Below are 22,065 nucleotides of genomic sequence, written 5' to 3'. Positions count from 1 at the left end.
AAATGAGACAACAACATGTTTCTTTCCTTAAAGGGGAAAAAAGCATTTTCAATATTCAGAATCTTGGGTAAGAAAGATGTCCCACAGGAAGACTCTTACACTTTCTAATTCCTCTTTAAGATGCCCGAGGTGATACAAACACATAAGTTTCAAGCAATTAAGCAAAGCCATGAGCTCCATTTAAAGCAGGAATTCAGTGTCCATATTTACAGTCAGAAATTTGAAGAATACTCAGATTTTCCATGTGCCTTATCAATATCAGTTCTATGCTATCTCTCATTCCATGTCCTACGTAATTAGGTAGAGGGTTCGGGCACTGTAGTATTTGAATATGCTGATGGAGATGCTCAGTCGTAACAGTTGTCATTATTTGTAGGGGTTTCTTACCACTTAAGCACCTAAAGGAAAGAACACAGACCATTTCACCTAAGATTATTGTGGTTACTTTCACAAATGAATTTTGGCCACAGTCATCAATGAATGTTGGCTATGTTGATTAAATCCTTAGAGATAATTTCAGCTAAATTGACAGTTTTCATTAAATTTCCAGAAATATTCTGAGAATTTTCTTTTCCTCCAAATATAAGTATTTTCTTTCACACTGGAACTCACTTGCACATTCAGATGCTCTAGCTTTTCTCTTTAATGGTGTTATCTGTGATGCATGTCAAGAGAAAAAAATTCAGGTAATAAACTACTATGATCATGACTACTGGCTCTTTCTTTGGCCACCAAGTAGGTAAGTAAATGTGTAAAATTTTGTGGCTCTCTGTCCTTGCGAAGGGATTGGAAAAGACGAAATATGTACCAACAAATGCATAGTTACTCTGGACTACAGTCATATCTTTCCATTTATAGCTACTTTTATAGTGACCTATTCTGACTATGCAGTCCTAAAACAAACAGACCTTAAAATATTCAGTAACTGTTCCTTTACAAAAAAAAAAAAAAAAAAAAAAAAAAGGCAGTATTTAGGGGAGAGGGGACTTTGGCTGCTGGCAATAATTTAAAAATATTAAAAACAAAAAAACTTTGTGTTAGATAGCCTTCTTTTAACCAAGAATATAATATTTCCTCTCAACTCAGGCATTTATGATCATGGTGATCTCTGTTGTTCAGATTCATATTCTTAAGATCGAAAAGGCCCCCAACACCACATTTTTAAAACCAGTGGAAGCTCTCCTTCTTTCCTGCCTTCCATGTAGTCTTCCAGTCTCTACTTAGAGAGTAGTGAAAGCAGGCAAACATTTTCACACATCAGCCATCGCACTAGTGGCAATCTGGCTGTCCTTTTCCTTCATTTTGTTTTCTCCCCCAATTTCTTTGCTATTCAATTGCCCTACTTAAATACTTTGACTTGTGATAAATTATAACTGACACTTGCATACTTTTTATTAACAAGAACATTAGTTAAATGGAGTGTATCATCCCTTGCTCTGGTTCACTAGGTGTGGATGAAGATGGTTTTAAGCAACATGTGCAGGTTTCAGAACAGAAAGGCTTTGCATTTACCCACAAGTTCCCCCATTAAACATTGGTGTGGCCACAGACAGGTTGCCTAGACCTACATTTCTGTACTGATTTTTTTCAGTTGCTAAACATGTAAAACTATGAAAGATGTAGCCAGGGTAAACTTAAGGAGCTATCAATAGCAGATGGAAAAAATAGATATTTCAAATGTGCCATAGACAAACCTAAAAGGACCAGAACATTCCAAACCCTTAATATAATCTAGAGGCACCAACAGGAAGGAGAAACATTGTAGAAACTAGAGATTTTCCTTTTAAAGGATTGATGTAGCTGTGAGTCTCTGTTGTGGAGTACTTGCCTAGCTCATTTCAGGTCCTTGATTTGATCGTTAGCACACAAACAAAACTGATTAAAACTGAAGCTACTTTCTATGTGCAGTAAATATCCCAAGACGAAATGAATTGGGCTTTCCAGATGCCTCTCTGCAGAGCTAGGGAGCTCCATGCTTGATTTTCTCAAGGAGATCCCAAGAGCAAACAGTGTGAGCATATACTCTACACACAAACAAACATTGCAAGAATCATGCTTACCTTTACAGTTCAGAGAATATGCAGATGGAAAAACTGCCAGTACAATAAGCCAGCTTCTAAGAGACTGCCTCTGTTACAAACAATTACCATATTTTTTTAAGATGTCGCCATGAACATCAGACTTTAGCTTGGTGATTCTATGTGGGTTTTGGCTCTTCTTTTTAAGGCGACATATTGAATCTCATGTGATAAATACATCCTGGATGAGCTCCATGCTCATGTATCATGAGGATGAATGTTCTGAACTACAGATGCTCAGGTCCATGTTTCCAAGGAAACAAGGGAACACTCGTCTATCTGCTCAAATGAACTGATGGATCACTATAGACCTCTTATAAACTTTGATTCTGAATCAAATTCTAGTGTGAAGTCTCCCTTAAAATGCCAGGGTCTTGTCATTTTGGCCTAGCAACTCTTGACACTGTGGTGATTGTCAGTTGGGCAGGTATCAGGGCTTACATGTCATTAATTTTATCTCTGTACTGCTAGTAGAAAACAGATACACTGCTCTCTATGATCCCATCTGTCAGTAAAGCCACACAGAGCAATACACATTTGGTATGCCCGGTGCCAACCTCAGAAAAAGGGAGAAAAGGAGCAGTATGATTTTCCTCACCCTCAAATTGGCTGTCAGCTAGCAGGCTCACACACTGGTCAAAGAGTCACAGTTTTCCATCCACCACTGACATCAATTATTTCATTATCTACATCTATTTCAAAAATGTGTGGTGTGACCCTTAAATATAGACAATGAATGAAAACATTAACTGTGGTGTGTAATGGCATTTCCGAAGGTCTTAAGAATCAGACTGCTTGATCATTTATCAGCATTTACCCATCACAGCACTTTAGATGTGTTACAGTCTCCAACAGACATCAAGATATATGGCACTGTGATGTTTGTTTTCTAGAAACTGAGAGGCAGAGAAATGAAGTAATTTCCCCAAAAGTTGCAGTTAGTCAGTGATAAATGTGGGGTATAGACCAAACCATATTTTCCAAAACTCATGTCTTCCAGTCTGTTCCATTTTTTGTTAATTTTTGTTTTTGTTTTTGTTTTTGTTTTATTTTGGAAGTCTGTCCATTCTGCCTTACTATAAGTTTCAAATTTCACACAGACACACACACAAACAGACACACACACATACACACATGTGCACACACACAAACACACATATATTCCAATGATAGAACAATCTATACAATTTCTGGCATCAATTACACTTCTTTGAAATGACTGTACATACCTACATTGAACATAATAGCAATGTTATTGAACAACTAAAATTAGCTCTTTTATTATCTTTTGATTTGTGAATAAGAAAAGTGCATATTGAAATAAGACAGTGCTCTAAACTATAGTTATATGATGGAGCAAGAAGTATGTCTGAGAAAAAGGACCTGTTGAATAGTCACCAGGCTTACGAAGGTCCCATGTGGCTCTGTAGACCTCCTCTAAAGAATTAAATCCACCCCTAAGGAAAATTCCCAGTGTACAGATTCAATGAGATAGAGCCTTTCTTCTACATCCAAACCTGGCACAATATTTTCTGACTGGTTTCCCATACTATTTGTCAAGAAAGAGAATGAATTTAGAGAGGAGGTACGGAAGAGGCCCGTGACTGTAGGCTGACATCTTTATGTCTTGGTTTTTGTCTTCTTGGCTACTTGTTTATTCTCAGTACTCCTCAACCCATCTTCCTGGGATTAAAAAAAAAAAAAATTCAACATGACACTTCCAAAAGATTAATATTTTCATTTCAACATTTCTGAAAGTATTTCAATGAAATTGCCTCCAAATGGTTTATTTTATATTAGATCATTGAGAGATAGATTAATGTCATAAACGTACATATGAGCAAGCAATATTTTTGTCTCCTATGTGCACATACTGTATATTTCATATCCTCTGGTAACATAAAATCACTAATCTAAGTCAAATTAGGGAAAGGGCAGTATAATAATTGCTCTATTCCCAGATCCTTCTTGATAACAAATGAGGCTTTCTTCCCCTCTTCCAGAAGATAATAGTATGCTTATTTCTTTGACTAAGGTATATTAACACTACTCTACATGAACAAAAATATTTTTAGTGGCTGTGTTATTACTGAGAAAAGCATTGGAAAAATGCAAAAATATAAATAAAATTTTTTATAACTTTTGACATGTGCCATACATAATGTTTGGTAAACCGCTAAGAAGAGGTTTTAGCATTGTTTTTTTTGTTTTGTTTTTTGGGTTTTGGTTGGTTGGTTTCCTTTTAATTCTTCTTGTTGCTGTTGTTGTTTTTGTTTTGTTTGTATTGAGGGGGGGTTGTTTGTTTGTTTGTCCACTTGGCTCAAGTACAGTTATCTGGGAAGGCACTTCAATTGAAGAAGAGCCTCATCAGATAGGCCTATAGGCAAGTCTGTATAACATTTTGTTTCTTGGTGGTTGGTTTGCAAGGACACAAATCATGATGGACAATGCCACCCCTGGGAGGTGTTTCTATGTTGTATGAGAAAACCGACTGACCAAACCATGGGAGCAAGCCAGTAAGCAATATTACTCCATCATCTCTGCTTCAGTTCCTATCTCAGATTCCTAGCTTGATTTCCTGCCGTGAACTGTCTTCCTGATGGACTATGAAGTAGGATGAAGTAATTTCATTCCCTTTCATTCCCAACTTGCTTTGTTCAGGGTGTTTGATCAGAATAGAAAGCAAAATAAGGTAATGTCATCTGAGAAATTGACTCTGGAACTGGAAGGCCATTAGTTATTGACAAACCACCTGAACCCATCCCAGCAACTCAAGGAAAGGAGACCTAAAACAACCAAGAATTCACAGAATTTGTTAAAGAACCAGAACCACCTGAAGCATCCCGGTGCTCAGGCCATTACCGACACTACTTTGGATGGTTCATGGCACATACAGAGTCAGCCTGGTAAGCAAGGCCATATTGGGGGCATAAGGCCTATGATGTTAAAATAGTAATCTCAACACTGACTTTAATGGTGAACTGTGACAACATACTCTAATTTATGGAAGACTGATCTTATTGCATTAAAAAGAACTTTAATGATGTCAACCAAAATCATAAATCAAGTAGCTACCCTAAAATGCTGGAAAACAGTAGGAGACAAGCAACTAGCATTTGTTGTAACCATTGTTTTTGGCGTTGTCATTTATCATTGTTATTACTGTTCACATTCAGAACTTATGAATCCTTTCGGTGTGCAGTGATTTTTAATTCACCTGTTGGGTAAAATTTGAATTCTAAATATTTATACACTGGCCTAAAAATCTGCTCAGAAGTTGTCCTAATTATCTAACTTATTCAATAAAATATGAAGTATACTTGTTGACAATTTTGTGATTTTTAATGAATTTTTAAAATGCATTTTAATAACAATATACGGCAGAAAATAAGCAAAGTGTCCTTTTCCACAAAAACCAGAGAGCTTATTGGTGCAGGGTGGATATCCTTAAGAATTGTAAAATATAAGATAGGAAGTACATTTTATGAAGAAATGACAAAGGGGAGCTTTGGGAATAGCATAGCAAGTGGAAATACAGTTAAGGTAAGCAAAGAAGGCTTCATACAAAAGGCAGTGTTTTCTCCCAGCCTTGAAGGATATGGAAGTAATGTAGACACCTACAGGCTCTCTGTTTTCCAGACACATGTACATGGTCAGAGGTGGTGCAAAAACCCTTATACCTCAGAAAGGAGAAAATCCTGGGACATGCCTGAGAGCACTGTGCAGAGTCACTTGTGAGAGACAGGAAGACAGAAGGTAAGGGAAAGGATGGGCTGAAGGTTAGGTCTGGTCTGAAGGGCGTTGCTACTGGATGAGATGGTAGAGCCCAGCTCTGCCTCTTCAGAGCCACTCCATTGGGACAAAGCACTTGTCTCTACAGGGTAACTGAGATAAATCAGTGAGTTAAGACTTTGAGGCCATTACCTGGGATGTGGTTCTCAGCAGTCGTCAGCAACCAACACCATCGGTGGAAACATGACCCCGATAGGTATGTAGATACATTGTTGGTGCCTAAAAACATACGAAAGAAATAACTATGCACCATAGACAAAGTACTACTGTTAGAAGATGACTTTGGTAGACTGATAAGTATTTTGACGTCAAAATCTATACAACTTCATCATCACTAAATAGGGAAAATTTTGTTTAAAAAAAAGAAAGAATATCAATTTGCCTAGTCAATTAAGTATCAAGATTATATTCCAGCATATATCCTATTGAAAATTTCTTTTGATGTCATGATATATGTATTCTACATGAAAAACAAAACAAAACGAAAAACAAAGCGCTTCTTTTTAGAATATGACAACCATTAATGTGAGCAACATCAACTTTCTACTGTCATGTCATGCTTAGAATTATTTGTCTCCCTGGCTCTGGGAATATAAAGAACACTTAGAATTTTTTATCTTTTAATTAATAGTTACGTTGTTTATGAAATACCCCACCATTTCCTGTTCTTCTCAAACTTTATTCATTTGTCAAAAACACTCAATGTTTTAGATCTTTGATGTTGTATAATTGTCTATGATAGTTGCTAGAATACCATTTCTAATGCCAGGTTATAATTACATTTGGGACTGAGACTTTGTTTTTCTTAGTCACTTTCTATCTTCCTATGTTTTATTTTATTACCTCCAAATTAGAATTGTCCAACTAATATCTATAGCATAAATATAGCCCCTCGGCAATCTACTGGGGGAAAGCACACTAGGATATGAGATCAGCATTTGCTCTTGCATCTTAAGCATTTCAGTTGAAATGTTATGTAAAGTCCCCATCCAGGTTCTAATTCATCACTTTCCCAAATACTGTTGCTGAACTTCAGAAATTTGTTCTGTTTATTGATAATAAAAATTTTTTGAGGATTTATCCAATAAATAGTCTTGGGTCACATATTTCTGAAATAACTAGCAACATGATTATTCCTTCTCCTAAAATTTTATGGGTCTCTGACATCTTTTATTGTTCCTTTTTTCTAATAATTTTATTGATTATTTGAGAATTTTATACAATATAATTTTTATTATATTCATCCCCTACTCCTCCTTCCAACTCCTACCAGATCAAGATCCTCTTTGATTATATCCTTCATTGCGTGCCTGTGTGTGTGTGTGTGTATGTGTGTGTGTGTGTGTGTGTGTGTGTTTAGGACATTAGCACTCACAGCAGATGTCCTTGTCCTCTAGCTCTTACATTCTTTTCTGTCCCCTCTTCTACAATGTTCTCTGAGCCTCATGTGTAGGGGTCCTGTAGATGTACCAGATGAGGCTGGGTACCTGACAGTCTGCTGTGCTATGTACCTCACCAGGTGTGGCTTTCTCTAATGGTCACCATATTCTGCAAACAGAAGCTTCATTGATGAGGGAATAAGTGCACTCTCACCCATCAACTTTTTTTAAGTTTTATTTACCCAGATTGTGGGTGGGAAGTTCAAACTGCTACTATTTTCAACCTGATTTCAACCTCATGTTGATGATACACATTTTATCAGAAAATATTTAAGCTGGGATATAAAAGTGATGTTAGCCATTAGTGACGAACAGTGAACATTTCTGGAGAACAGTCAAGAACAAAGGGACTGAGACTAGTCCTGAATTGGCTACTACAAGTTGTGCTGCTTAAAACGGTCAAGACAGAGGGGGAGGGGCAAGATGGCGGCGCCTGGAGGACTCTCATTCTGAGGAGCAGCAGCAGGATCAGCACAGTGACCAGTAATCAGAACTCGCGGCCATAAAACACAGTCATTGTGTTTCCCAGGTGAGAGTATGCCCCACGGTGGGGGATTCAATCAGCTTTTAATTCACCCGGCTAAACCTCGGAAGAGATCCCGGTTCCGCCAGATGCTTGGCTGCTGGCCGCCAGCCCCAGCTCCAGCCCAGAGCCACAAGCCAGTGTCTCTGGTCAAGGTCCCAGACTGAAGCATGCGCACCACACTATCAGAAACTGGAATTTTCAGTCGAGAGATAACCCCAGGGTACAGGAAATGACTAGGACCGGCCTTAGGTCACCCAGACATCCCCTGGAAAAGACTCGGGTTCCACGGGCACCCCAGGAGCCAGCCCGGAGCCAGAGCCGGGGACCTTCCGGCACAGAGCCCTGTCTGCCTGCGGACCTGATTTGCCGCCTGAGATAGAACTGTGGGCACCAGGGCACCAGCGAATGAGTTTCACTGTCTGGTGCAAACACACAGGGAGGGAAACGGCTAGTCTGATCTCAGAGCACTCAGCCGACACCCCCAGCCTGAAAAGGTCCCCGGAAAATTACCCAGCTTAGGGAGGCACCCAGGCTCCCAAAGGCCAAAAAGGCAGACACAGGCAGTTTCTGTGCACCAGACAGCTGGCGGAAACTGAGCCGCCATCACTCAGCTGTGCTCCAGACACAGGCAGTTTCTGCGGCCAGCCAGCTGGCAGACACTGAGCAGTGTGCACCAGGGCAAAAACGACTGGAGTCCTTGTCTCCAGAGAATCCACAGGGAAGGAAGGAGACTGTACTGACTTAAATCACCCAATCCTTCCCTAGAAAAAGTCTAGCAGTCTAGCAGACCAGTGGGGCCATCACTCAGCTGTGCTCCAGACACAGGCACAAACAGTTGCTGCTCACCTGATGTCCAACTGGGTCACAGCAGCTGATCATTAAATTTACAACAAGAAACCCAGAAACACGGCAGCTGCCCTCAGGACTTCCCTGGGTGAGAGCAGAACCCTCTCGACTAACAAAGACCACAGTTACCACTCAGGTCTATATCCCTGAGGTGAGCAACTCCTAAAAAAACACCAGCCATCCAGGGACTATACCCAAAAAGCTGAGAAGACATCCTTCAGGAAAAACCAGCTTTCTGCAAAGGGGATTCTCTCCACCACAGGATCCCCAGGAACCACCAGAAAATAACCCCAAACACCTAAGATAGCACAATGGGTAGAGGCCAGCGTAAAAGCTCAAGCAATAAAAGACAGAGCAATATAGCATCTCCAGAACCCAGTTACCCAGGGACAAGTAGCCCTGGACACCCCAGCATAACTGAAATCCAAGAAGATGACCTAACAACTATGCTCATGAAGATGATAACAGAGGAAACAAATAAGATACGTAAAGACATAGAGGAAGATAAACTCAAACAGAATATTGCCATCCGTAAAGAAATAGAGGAAGCTGCAGCCAAACAGTTTATGGCCTTTAGAAAGGAAATGCTTAAAGCACTGAATGAAATAAAAGAAACAGAGTTGAAGGAACTAAAAGACAAAATAGGAAAGTACAGTCAAACAGGTGAAGGAAGTAAACAAAATAACTCAAGACCTGAAGATAGAATTGGAAAAATTAAAGAAAACACAAATGGAGGAAATAATGGAGAAGAAGAATCTAGGGAAGAAAACAGGAACTACAGAGGTAAGCATAACCAACAGACTATAAGAGATGGAAGAAAGAATCTCAGGTATAGAAGATACAATGGAAGAAATCGATGTATCTGTCAAAGAAAATGTTAAATCCGAAAAATTCCTGACACAGATCGTCCAAGAAATCCAAGACAACATGAAAAGACAAAACCTAAGAATAATAGATATAGAGGAAAAAGAAGACTCCCTTCTCCAAGGCCCAGAAAATATTTTCAACAAAATCATTGAAGAAAATTTCGGCAAGCTAAAGGAGAGGCCAATTAGAATCCATGAGGCCTACAGAACACCCAACAAATTTGACCAGAAAAGAAAATCCTCCCACCACATAATAATCAAAACAGTTAAGTACATAGAACAAAGAAAAAATACTAAAAGCTGCAAGGGAAAAAGGCCAAGTAACATATAATGGCAAACCCATTAGAATCACACCTGACTTTTCAACAGAGACTATGAAAGCCAGAAGGGCCTGGACAGATATCATGCAGACCCTAAGAGAACACAGATGTCAGCCCAGGCTACTATACCCCGCAAAACTCTCAGTCCTCATAGATGGAGAAAACAAGATATTCAATGACAAAAACAAATTTCAACAATACCTACAAACAAATCCAGCATTACAGAAGACACTAGAAGGGAAAATACAACCCAGGAAAACTAGCTACATTCAAGAAAACACAGGAAATAAATATCCTCACTTCAGTAAAACAAAAAGCAACCAAGCACACAACAGTATGACCACAGCCAACATCAAAATCAAGGGATCTAGCAGCCACTTGTCATTAATCTCTCTCAACATCAATGGACTCAACTCTCCAATAAAAAGACACAGATTAACAGAATGGATACGTAAACAAAACCCAGCAATCTGTTGCATACAAGAAACACACCTAAGTCACAAAGATAGACATTACCTGAGGGTAAAGGGTTGGAAGACGACTTTCCAAGCAAACGGACCCAAGAAGCAAGCAGGAGTAGCCATTCTAATATCTGATAAAATAGACTTTCAACCAAAATTAATCAAAAGACATGGGGAAGGACACTTCATACTCATCAAGGGAAAATTCCACCAGGAAGACATCACAATCCTGAACATTTATGCCCCAAATACAAGAGCACCCACATTTGTTAAAGAAACATTGATAAAATTTAAAGCACATTTAGATTCCCACACATTAATAGTGGGAGACTTCAACGCCCTACTCTCAACAAAGGACAGGTCAACAAAACAGAAATTAAACAAAGAAACAATGTCTCTGACAGAGGTCATGAATCAAATGGACCTAACAGACATTTACAGAACTTTACACCCAAACACAAAAGAATTTACCTTCTTCTCAGCACCTCATGGAACCTTCTCCAAAATAGACCATTTAGTGGGTCACAAAGAAAGCCTCAACAAATACAAGAAGATTGAAATAATCCCTTGTATCTTGTCTGATCACCATGGAATAAAGCTGGACCTCAACAATAACAGAAATAGCAAAAAGCCTACACACACATGGAAACTGAACAACTTGTTACTAAATGACAGCTGGGTCAGGGAAGAAATAAAGAAAGAAATTAAAGTCTTTCTAGAAATCAATGAAAATAAAGACACAACATACCCAAACTTGTGGGACACAATGAAAGCAGTGCTAAGAGGGAAGTTCATAGCACTAAGTGCCTTCAAGAAGAAATTCGAGACAGCTCATTCAAGCAAATTAATGGCTCACTTAAAAACCCTAGAAAAACAAGAAGCAGACACACCAAGAAGGAGTAGACGGCTGGAAATAATCAAACTCAGGGCTGAAATCAATCAATTGGAAACAAATAAAACAATTCAAAGAATCAATGAAACCAAGAGCTGTTTCTTTGAGAAAATCAACAAGATCGACAAACCCTTAGCCAAGCTAACTAAAAGGCAGAGAGACACCAGCCAAATCAACAAAATCAGAAATGAAAAGGGGGATATAACTACAGACACTGAGGAAATCCAAACAATCATTAGGACTTACTTCAAAAGTCTATATGCCACTTAATTTGAAAATCTAAATGAAATGGACAATTTTCTTGATCAATTTGACTTACCATAGCTGAATCAGGACCAGGTAAATCAAATAAATAGACGTATATCCCCCAAAGAAATAGAAGCGGTCATCAAAAGTCTCCCATTCAAAAAAAGCTCAGGACCAGATGGCTTCAGGGCAGAATTCTACTAGACCTTCAAAGAAGAGCTAACACCAATTCTCTTCAAACTATTCCACAAAATAGAAACAGAAGGAACATTACCAAACTCATTCTATGAAGCCATACTCACCTGGTACCTAAACCTCACAAAGACTCAACAAAGAAAGAGAATTTCAGGCCAATCTCCCTTATGAACATTGATGCAAAAGTACTTAATAAAATACTTGCAAACCGAATCCAAGAACACATCAAAGATATTATCCACTATGACCAAGTAGGCTTCATCCCAGGTATGCAGGGGTGGTTCAATATACGGAAATCCACCAATGTGATCCACCATATTAACAAACTGAAAGAAAAAAAAAAAACACATGATAATCTCCCTAGATGCTGAAAAAGCATTTGACAAAATCCAACATCCATTCATGTTTAAAGTATTGGAGAGATCAGGGATACAAGGCACATATCTAAACATAGTAAAGGCGATATACAGCAAGCCTATAGCCAACATCAAACTGAATGGAGAGAATCTTAAAGCAATCCCACTAAAATCAGGGACAAGACAAGGCTGCGCACTCTCTCCATATCTCTTCAACATAGTGCCGGAAGTCCTAGCTAGAGCAATAAGACAGTTGAAGGAGATCAAGGAGATACAAATTGGAATGGAAGAAGTCAAATTATCACTATTTACAGATGATATGATAGTATACGTGTGTGACCCCAAAAACTCTACCAGGGAACTCCTACAGCTGATAAACACCTTCAGCAAAGTGGCCAGATACAAAATTAACTCAAAAAAATCAGTAGCCCTCCTGTATACAAAAGACAAAAGGGCTGAGAAAGAAATTAAGGAAACAACACCCTTCACAATAGCCACAAATGACATAAGGTACCTCGGAGTAACCCTAACCAAGGAAGTCAAAGACTTGTATGAAAAAAATTTCAAATCTCTGAAGAAAGAATTAGAAGAAGATATGAGAAGATGGAAAGATCTCCCATGCTCATGGCTTGGCAAGATTGACATAGTAAAAATGGCCATCTTACCAAAAGCAATCTACAGATTCAATGCAATGCCCATCAAATTACCAACATAATTCTTTACAGACCTGGAAAGAAAAATTCTCAACTTCATATGGAATAACAAGAAACCCAGAATTGCTAAAACAATCTTCTACAATAAAAGATCTTCTGGAGGCATCTCCATCCCTGATCTTAAGTTGTACTATAGAGCAACAGTTTTAAAAACTGCATGGTACTGGCATAGAAACAGAATGGTGGATCAATGGAACCGAACAGAGGACCCAGAAATAAACCCACACACTTATGGACACCTGATCTTTGACAAAGACACCAAAACCATTCAATGGAAAAAAGATAGCATCTTCAACAAATGGTGCTGGTCTAACTGGATGTCTACATGTAGAAAAATGAAAATAGATCCATACTTGTCACCCTGCACAAAACTGAAGTCCAAGTGGATCAAAGACCTCAACATAAAACCAGACACATTAAATCGGCTTGAAAAAAAAGTGGGAAATACCCTAGAACTCATTGGCACAGGAGAAAACTTCCTGAACAGAACACCAACAGCACAGGCTCTAAGAGCAACAATCAATAAATGGGACCTCATGAAACTGAAAAGCTTCTGCAAAGCAAAGGACACCGTCATCAAAACAAAGCGACCACCTACAGATTGGGAAAGAATCTTCACCAACCCTTTATCTGACAGAGGACTCATATCCAGTATATATAAAGAACTAAAGAAGCTGAAAAGCAGCAAACAAAGTAATCCAATTAAAAAATGGGGAACAGAGCTAAACAGAGAATTCTCTGTAGAGGAATACCGAATGGCAGAGAAGCACTTAAAGAAATGCTCAACCTCACTAGCCATTAGGGAAATGCAAATCAAAACAACCCTGAGATTTCACCTTACACCCATGAGAATGGCCAAGATCAAAAACTCAAGTGATAACACATGCTGTAGAGGTTGTGGAGAAAGGGGAACCCTCCTCCACTGCTGGTGGGAATGTAAACTTGTACAACCACTCTGGAAATCAATCTGGCGCTTTCTCAGACAACTAAGAATAGTGCTTCCCCAAGATCCAGCCATACCACTCCTGGGCATATATCCAAAAGAGGCTCAAGTACACAAAAAGGACATTTGCTCAACCATGTTTGTAGCAGCTTTATTTGTAATAGCCAGAAGCTGGAAACAACACAGATGCCCCTCAACTGAAGAATGGATGCAGAAATTGTGGTACATCTACACAATGGAATATTACTCAGCAATGAAAAATAAGGAAATCATGAAATTGCAGGTAAGAAAGGATCATCCTGAGTGAGTTGTCCCTGAAGCAAAAAGACACACATGGTATATACTCACTCATATAGACATACAACATAGGACAAACCCACTAAAACCTGTGCATCTAAACAAACTAAGCAAGAGAGAGGACCCTAACTAAAATGTCCAATTCCCATCCGGAAAGGCAAAGAGGATGGACATCAGAAGAAGAAGAAAACAGGAAACAACCTAGGAACCTAGAACAGAGGGCCTCTGAAAGCCTCTGCCCTACAGACTATCAAAGCTGATGCTGAGCCTGATGGGCAACTGTTGGGCGAGTGAATGGAATTTTAGGTAAGAACTGGGAAATAGTAAGAGCTGGAGAGGACAGGGTCTCCACAAGGAGAGCAACAGAACAAGAAAATTTGAACACAGGGAACTTCCCAGAGACTCATACTCCAAACAAGGACTATTCATAGAGATAAGCCAGAACCCCTGCACAGATGTAGCCCAGGGCAGTTCAGAGTCCAATTGGGTTACATAGTAATGTGAAGAGGGACTGCCTCTGACATAATCTGATTGGCCTGCTCTTTGATCACCTCCCTCTGGGGGGGAACAGCCTTACCAGGCCATAGTAGAGGACAATGCAGCCACTTTTGATGTGAACTGATAGACTAAGATCAGAAAGGAGAGGAGAACCTCCCCTGTCAGTGGACTTGGGGAGTGGATTGCATGCAGAGGGAGGAGGGAAGGTGGGATCGGGAGGGGAGGAGGAAAAGGCCTATGGGGGATGCAGAATGAATAAAGTGTAATTGATGAAAAATTAAAAAAAAAGTAAAAAAAAAAAAAAAACAGTCAAGGCATATTTTATCTACACAATCAGGAATCATGTTCTCTTTGTCTCTGATCTTACAAGTATCCAGGTCCATATAATCGTTATACTATTTAACTTAGCTGTTTAGATCTCAGGGTGTATGCATATAGGAGTTATTACAGGAATGAGTTCAGAATATCTTCTAAATAATACACCTGACTCTTTGCCCTCTGCTACACACTGAAAGAAGTCATTGAGCATCCATCTACTCTCACAGATTCACTCTAAACCAGACTTACGAATAAGATATATGTACTTCCTGGGAACCAGTAAATACATCATAAAATCTATTTATTCTTTTACTCTATGCTTTCAAATTATTATTTTATATTTAATATAGTTTCATGTTTTTAGCATTTCATACTTGTATATTATGTGTTTTTACTACACCCCCCTACTCTCCCCTAGCCAGGGCCTCCTTTACCCTCTCCCAACTTCATGTCCTCTTTTCTTTTATACTTAAAATTTTAATAGCTTATATATATATAGATATATATAAGTATAAATATATATACACACATATATATATATATATCATATAGTGTGAGAAATCATGAGTACCCATACTGACTCCAAGGCACACACATAACAAGAGTTGTTTAGGTAGATAACTTGGTCATAGCTATTTTCCAATCCCTCCTTCCAACTTCCAACATATCCTCCTCATAACTTCATTATTTTAAACTTAAAGCCACCATGTCCTGTTAGCACTGATCATGTGTGCAGGGGTGAAGACTCATCCATTGCTACATAGACAGCCTACCAATAGCCATGTCCCAAAGAAAAGTGACTCCTTGTCTCCCAGCAGCCATCAGCTGCTAAAAGCTTCCCAGATTGGGGTGGGACCTCATGAACATCTCCCAGCCCTATACAGGATTTTTAAAGTTACTTTTGCTTTTATTTATGTGTTTTGTGCATGTCTGTGTGAGTGTATACTGCCTATGTTTTAGGAGTCCAAAGAAGCCAGAAGAGGATGGATATTGAATCATCTGGAGATGAAATGACATGTTTTCTTTGTTGGATCATCTGGAATTGGAGTTACAGGTAGTTGTGAGCCACTCAGTATGGGTCCAGGGAACTGAACTCAGGTGGTTTGCAAAAGCAGCAAATGCTATTAATGGATAAGCCGTCTCTCTAGGTGTTATGATTAATATGTGTATGTGTGTGCATGTGTGTGTGTGTGTGTAACGTTGGGTATGCTACAACCATTCAGAGGCCAGAGGAAATCTGGAGCTACTAGTGGCTGTTAGCCACCTGATGTGGTGCTGAGAATCAAACATAGGTCTTCTGCAAGAACAACATGTTCTTAACTCTTGAGCCAGCTTTCCAGACCCCATGCTGGAATTTTTAGCTGACTTGATCTTGTAAAGACCTCACAGAGATCCAGGGTTTGGTTTGTTGATTTCTTCGTTTGTTTGTTTATTTGGAAACCAATGCATTTCTTGTTGGTGGTTCTTACCAATTTCTCCTAGCCCAATTAGTGCTGTGATTTGAGCAGAAATGTCTTCTATAGACTTTTCCACTGAAACTTGGATCTACTTCTGCTCTTGCTGCATTTTGAAATCAGTAGCTAGAGACCTCTTCATTCTGGCTGGAGCCAAATTCTAGGATGAAAGAAAGAAAAATACCTGAGATGACGTAGTCAGCTCACACTAGCATGGCAGAAGCTAAATTGGCTATTTTATTATTGCAGAGTGATCATTTATATGTTTGTGATAATGTGATTTATTTTGGAAGGAAGTTTAAAAGATGTTTTGTTTTGCTTGGCAATGCAGATGGTTGAACCCATAGCCTCCCATGTGCTACACAAGCACTCTGCCTCATCTCCAGCTCCAATCAATGGTGCCTCCTTTAAAATTCCCACATCAGCTCTTTAACTATGCCCTGTAAATTTTTATGTTACTTCTAATAAAAACACATGGTGCTCTTTCTTTTCTAGACTTGTTACTCAATCTGAGATTAGAAAGCTCCAGTTTCAAAGTCAAAACTTATGAGAAATAACAGTAATTTCCAATGACCTGATAGGACCAAAGAGGTGAGTGAGTGCTTGTGTAGGCCTTGTAAATTAAAAACAACATTTTATAATCTCAGCAAGATGTAATGGGTAGTCAAAGTAATGAAGCTATCCAAGGCACAATGATTAATCTCTGTGTGTCACAACCCGGCAGCTGCAGTCTAAATGAACTGCAATCTGCATAATGTATTCTCAAGAACATCAGACAGGAAGTTGCATCCATCTCACAGTGCAAATGGTAAGAATGCAAGTGGAAGCGTGCTCAACTCTGGCCTAAGAGAGCAGAGGTCTAAGTTGAGCAATAAAAGGACAGCCAGATGCCATGAATATCAACCAGCTCCAGTTTATCAAAACAAAGTATTACATTAGCCCCCGTGTGACTCAACCAAGTAGCTGTTGGCCAGAGTATTTCATAAAGGAAATGATGAAAGAGAGTGAAAACTTACAAAAGGGGAGAGGCTTTCAAAAGGCTCCTCAAGTATGAGATATTTCCTAGGTATGTTTGAGGCCAAGAGATTAATTTCTGTCAAGTTTGATAATATAATTGATGAGGAGGACAGTGAATGATAAAAATGTCAAGGTTGCTCTCTGAGTCAAACATTTTAGCAACCCTCTTAAAAAAAATCTCACAAGGACTATTGTGACTAATCAATGGTATGATTGGTAAAGAATCTCATGATATATGTAGACAGTATTCAGAACAAACTGTCTTATGATCTATGGAAAATATCAAGAAACTCACAAAGGTACAAAGGTCTAATTTACACGATATCAAACTAATAGTTGTTCTGAAAGTTCTGACCAGGTCTAGTTCGCATGGCTTCAAGAACACATTAGACCACAAGGGATGTGGAGGTTAGTCCAGAGCATCGCCTATGTCAGGGTTGGGACCCACTTTACAGAGCTTTAGGCATGTATAAAAGAAAGGCATTGGACCTGAGGACTCCTGAGGACGCATGGTTGAACAAGGGATTCTGAACTGGTTAGTGCCTTATTGTAATCAGTGACAATCTCTTTTTTTATTTTTAATAAATATATGAGAAAATGGCACTTGTTGCCTATCTGAGTTAATACACTTTTGTTTTCTGAGTACACAAAAAACAAAAATGGCTGAGAGCCTCAGAGTTTAAAATCTCAGAGCCAGCAGTGGAAGATGTACTTGCAGGACTCTATAATCTTACACACTACATCTCTGAACATCATGGAGAGGACAGGTGTGAGAGAAGGCAGAGTTAAGACTTTTAATAGAACACCCTCCTTGAAAGAGCGGGACTAAGTCACCCTTCTCAATGAGCATTTGTGAACCTCAGGTTTTGAAGTTTCCCAGAAGCTGTTCAAGGCCCTGTCCTTGGTAAAAATATGCTTTCATGTGAGAGGCCTCACTTTCAGAGCCATATTGTCTGTAAACCAACTCTGCTACAGACATGGTCCCTTTTGTCCTCTTTAAGCATTCATGGCTCACAACAGCAAACACATCCTAGCCCTTTGTTTCAATTCCTTCAAGAGTCCCCCCTACTTGTCCCAGGCAAAACTGGCCAGGTGGAGGAACTGTGAATTGTATACAGATAGTATAACAACTAAAGTTCAATGGGATGTCTTGTTTATGACTGTTTCACCCTAAGGATACAGGACACTAGAAATCATAGTCCCAACCAAAGGCTCCTCCCTGAAGTGTTAATTCATTCTCTCTAATGCTTGCCTGGTCTTCTGAGGTCACTCCTGAAGTGTCCTCTTTAAGCTTGCTGAGATAAATGTCATTGCAGACTCTGCTCAAAAGCCCCAAGGACTTCTCACTCTGCCCAGGGTGTCTGAGATTAAAAAGTCCACCTGGGCTTTCTCCTCTCAGGCCCAGTCCCTTTCAGCCCACAAAGCTCTCCAGAGAGCAGGTGATCTACGCCTCAGACACTCAGAGATGTCCCCACGCACATGGCAAAGATGACAGACTTCCCTTGCTCATAATCACACTAAATTAAAAACATTAAGCATAAGTGTCTCTTGAGGTGCTTTTCTTCTTCAAAATAATTATTTCTCTGAATTAAAATGTGTTTGTATAGTTTCAGATAAGAAACTAAACAATCTTATTTTTTCCTTTTTTTTTTTTTCACCTGCCAGTGTATGTGTGAGTGCACAGAAAGGCTTGCTGTATTCAGGTCCCCAGGGTTACTTGTGTAATTCCTTTTACTCTGGGGTGCTCAAGTACAGAATTGCCTACAATCAATTTGCTTTCACATCCTGGTACTAAACTCAGTGTATATAAAATTATCACAAGTATTTTCAATATAATTCTAAGTAGCAGTGATTTAAAAGGCTTTTCAGTGTGATGAAAAAAATTACAAGGTGTAGTAACAGCTGTACAACTTATTTGAATGAATCCAATCAAAAACATATAAGACTCTCCATAAACCTCAAAATGGATAAAAATGACTTAAAAGTAAGAAGGGGAATTCATAGGAGTGATTTTGATGTCTGAAAGATGAAACAATTTTCCTGAACAGTATTTTGACCCGCTGGCTTCTAAAAATGTAGAATAAGTCATAATTTAACTTAGTGCTGTGGGAAAGTAGAGGTGTTACAGTGATATAGCTCTAGGTATAAAATATAGGTATCGATATAACCATAATCTTTAAGTACAGAGCTGTTTTGTAGAGGTGAAACTAAAAGACTTCTCACAACACCTGCATCACTAGTGGTCAGTAATGGGGTTATAGCTACTGTGGCTGTCTGATTTTAGACAAGAAGCATGACTTAGACCTCTGCAGCCTTTGCTGTTCAAAACAATAGCCATTAATCCCCAAGCACATACAGAGCTCCTGAGTGTGAACGTAAGTAGGTATAATGTGAATATATTATTACCACTATCCCACGGTGCCAACACACAGTAGACCTTCTCCAAATATTTATTGAATGAACAAAGGAAGAAAGAATAATGAATTCATAGGCAATCTGTTTTTCCACACCGTTTTAATTGAGTCTTCTTTACTTTTGTTTGTAAAGAAAAAGAAGAAAGCAAATGAGAAAATTGTAGCATCACAATCACTGGCTTTATAGATATTTGGAGAGAATTAGTGTCCCCATCACAGATTTTTTTTTCCTTTGATTCAAAGTCCTCCACATGCTTCTGAAAAGCAGAGCTACTAGCCCAGCTCCATGTTGTGAAATCTCAAAAGATTAGAAAAACAGCCAAAATAAATTTGTTATTTATTTATATAAGAGGAAGGAAAAAAGTTTGCCAGATAAAATAGGTGAAGGCCAATTAAACTAAATATCAGATAAACTATAAGGAACATTTCAGAATAAGTGCATTATAAATACTGTGTGACACAATCATACTAAAATCTATCTGCCACTCTAATACATGGCACCATATATCTTTTTTTCTATGCTAATAGGCAACACTGAAGTAAAGCACATGTTCTAAGTGCCAGATGTTTCTATGTAAATGCTGGTAGACTCCAAGAGCCCATGGTTAAGATGCAATTGCACAATTAACCAGATGGATCACTGTCCTGTAAGGTCCAATACGTGTAAGTTCACTAAAATCACATATTTTTTTTTCTTTTAAATTTATTTATTTATTTTTTTTTTTACAAAGTCAAAATTTTAATTCATGCAGACATTATAAAGATAAGATATAAACAAATAATGTTGAGTAAACAAACTTCCAAAGCACTTGCAAATTACCATGGGTAGAGACATAACTATTAAATTAATTGAAGAGTTTTACAACCTTACAAAGATAATTAGACATGATTGTCATCACTAGAAAACTCTGTCAAATGTTTGAAACAAAAATGACACTAATTATTAAAAAAATAATAATAATCAAAATTAAAGAATAGAGAATGTGTCTCAACACGTGTAACCTATGCTGTGGTCTTTGCACTTCTTTTCAGAAAGGTTACAAGAAAAAAATAAACAACATCATAAAAATACACGTAATAGTCCAGCAAAAATATTAATATATCAAATCAGCAAGCTATTACGAGGTCACACGTATGTCACGAGCAACTGTGATTATTCAAAAACTGAAAAATCTGTTAGACATTTGGAAGATTAACTAAGCATTTATTAGAAACGAAAGAATGAAGTCACATAACTCAGTAAATGTGGAAAACAGCATTGGATTCCTACTTCTATGTGCTGAGAAGTAGGAATCAGAAGTTCTCAGAAAATAAAATTAACAATAAGAGAAAGGTGAAGGAGTAGAATTAAAAAAAAAAAAAGAAGGGAAGTAGGAAGGAGGAGAAAAGGGCTGAACTGTATTAAGTCCACTCTTCAAATTGGTGATTCCTATATGCAGCATTGTGAAACCCTGTAAGATCATCAATGGTAAGAGACTGAATTATGAATTATTTTCACTAATAATAGGATCAAACAGTGTCTGCAATTGTCATTACAATTCAGAATTGCACAGGAGGTCTTAGTCAATTTAGCAAAAAGAAAAATTGTTCAAATGCATTACAGAAGCATTTATATACATTTTCCCTACTTGTTCATAATGTATCTTCACAGCAATGCTAAAGAATACAAAAACCAAGCTATTGTTACTGAGAAGTAGCTAACATAAAGTATGCAAATTTATTATATAAAGGTAATTTACATTTTAAAACTTTTTTTTATGGTTAATTTTTTTTTCAATGCAGTTTATTCAGGAGCCTTGAACAATCATCGGACCCAGGGGAAAGCCCACAGCTTATATAGCCTCTGGGTAGCCAACCCCAGCGTGCCACGTGGGCAATGAAGATAGGTCCACATACATGGAAGCAAGCCAGATCCTCAGCCTTAGCCAAATGTGGAGTTGTTTGTGACAGAGAGCACTCACCATCGGGAAGGTGGAAGGCGGAAACCAGCTCCATCTTTAAGGTGCGGCATTACGCAGCTCTCTGCAGTTCCCCCTTTTTGTTTTAGATGCATCAGGCAAGAGTAGAGGTCTGATCTCTGATATTAGAAATAAATTGGCACTTTGTACCTATGTTCATTTAGGTGTCATCCACCCAAAGAGCATCAGACCTGTCTGATACCTTTTTCTCAGAGGCGGGACCTGGGGCATCAACCCGCATGCAATCAGACTTGCTCTTCTCTGGGTCGAAAGTGGCTGACCCTGAGTGCAATGCTTAGCCTCGCATCCTGAGCATAACATTTTAGCTTTTTATGGTAGCCAACCATGCTTGGGGAGACTGTCCTGCTTCAATGGCTGTAAAGGCCTGAATGATCATGGCTGCATTACGCTGTTGTAAGACTCTAAGAGCGTAACT

The 22,065-nt window shown here is 38.7% G+C and overlaps 1 long non-coding RNA gene across 1 annotated transcript in view; it reads right to left on the bottom strand.

Moving 5' to 3' along the window:
* LOC132646821 (uncharacterized) overlaps positions 1-22,065 on the bottom strand; it is a 101,891-nt gene that overhangs the window by 45,057 nt on the left and 34,769 nt on the right. Inside the window, exon 2 of the long non-coding RNA XR_009585128.1 lies at positions 6,003-6,089. This is a non-coding gene — a long non-coding RNA (uncharacterized LOC132646821). The remainder of the gene's footprint in view (positions 1-6,002; positions 6,090-22,065) is intronic.

Source organism: Meriones unguiculatus, chromosome 12 (assembly GCF_030254825.1).
Source record: "Meriones unguiculatus strain TT.TT164.6M chromosome 12, Bangor_MerUng_6.1, whole genome shotgun sequence".
NCBI lineage: Eukaryota > Metazoa > Chordata > Mammalia > Rodentia > Muridae > Meriones > Meriones unguiculatus.
This window is presented reverse-complemented; position numbering and strand designations above follow the sequence as displayed.